Raw genomic sequence first — 1,663 nt, forward strand, 5'->3', positions numbered from 1 at the left:
AGTCTAGTTTGTAGTGTTCCTATTCGTTGTGTTATTAGTTTTGTCTTGTCAGTTTAGTTAATCTTGTTCTTGTTTTGTTATGTTTACCCCCACGTGGGTCTTTGTTTTGAGTTTTGTTAATTATTTATTAAAAGTCTTGTTAACCCCTTACGTCCCTGTCTGCACTTGGGTCCTTTGTCTCTCACCTCACCCGAGTTCATGACAGAGTCCCTGTCTTGTCAGTGCAGTGCAGTGCAGTGCAGTGCAGTGCAGTGCAATGTAGTTTAGTTATTTTGTATTTAATTCAAATGTTTGTCTCTAGTTTAGTTTCGTGTAGTTAGTCCATGTTCTTGTTATCTGTCATGTTCATAGTCTGTTATTTTACCCCCACGTGGGTCTTTGTTTTGTTAATTGTTTATTAAAAGTCAGTTTTTACACAATTATCTAAGCTTTCATTTTCCACCCATTTATTAAATAATGGTGACTTTACGGAGTATTTAACATCCTAATACACTGCTGCAATTTTTATTTTTATGGATTTAAGGGGAATCGTGATATCCCATTATAATGGGAATTTTGACTTAACAGAGTAGGGTTGTCACGGTACCATAAACATGTCTTACGATACTATACTAGCTGAAGTATCTCAATACCAAGTAGTATCACGATGCTGTGCCATATAATTCAAATCTATACAAAAAACACAGATTTAGATTAAACATTTTGTATTTACTATAGTAAACTGTATTATACTTTGCTCTAGAATATGTTGTTGTATTAACTGTAGTAATTGGATAAATTGTAGCAAATACATTTACATTTAGTAATTTGTAAATACTATAAATACTGTAGTATACTTAAATATTTACTATGATAAGACTCAAAAACATAGTATCTATGAGTTTTAGTAGTTTACTGTAGTAAATACTAAAGTACACTAGATCATTTTTCACGTAGGAACTAATTCAAATGATGCACAAATTTAACTCATACAGCAGTCTTTATAAAGGGAAATATTAGGCTTACTTTAAATGCAGAACTAAAACGGCCAGTAGGTGGCGTCAATTTTCCACTGAGTTAGTGAATCATTTAACCAACTCGTTCAAATCGCCAATTTGAATCATTAACTCGTCCGAGACATTCAAAACACACATAAACAGTACACACATAAACACCGCAAAAAGGCAGATGTAAGTGTTCAAATAAATATTAATGCGCATATGCAACATTAACTACGGTACTACGGTTTCAAAAATAGAGATGCATCGCGGGTATTTTTAAGCTTTAGCATCGCGATGCTACCGTAGCACCGGTACACCGTGCAACCCTATAACAGAGGTGTCTACTGGTATGTGATTGATTGTGTTGGTGGGGTGTTATAAAACTAATCCTGTTGGAATTATGGCCAAAACACACATTTTGTAAAAAGATAATGGTTCATTAATAAAAACCACAATTAGAATTGTTTTTACAGCAGGGTAATACTAATCATTACCCAGATTAAACACCAATTCCTCCATAATAAAAGGCTCTCTGATATGCTGCTTCAAGACAAAAAGCACTGTTGCAGTCAATGCTTATTTTGACCAAAAACATAGCTCTGTCACTTTAAATTGAGCACGAGCAGTTCATCTTGAAAACCAATTGCGCAACTTGACATTGCGCTGCTTCCGCGGACCGGGTT

The sequence above is a fragment of the Triplophysa rosa genome, linkage group LG22, assembly GCF_024868665.1.
Source record: "Triplophysa rosa linkage group LG22, Trosa_1v2, whole genome shotgun sequence".
Lineage (NCBI taxonomy): Eukaryota > Metazoa > Chordata > Actinopteri > Cypriniformes > Nemacheilidae > Triplophysa > Triplophysa rosa.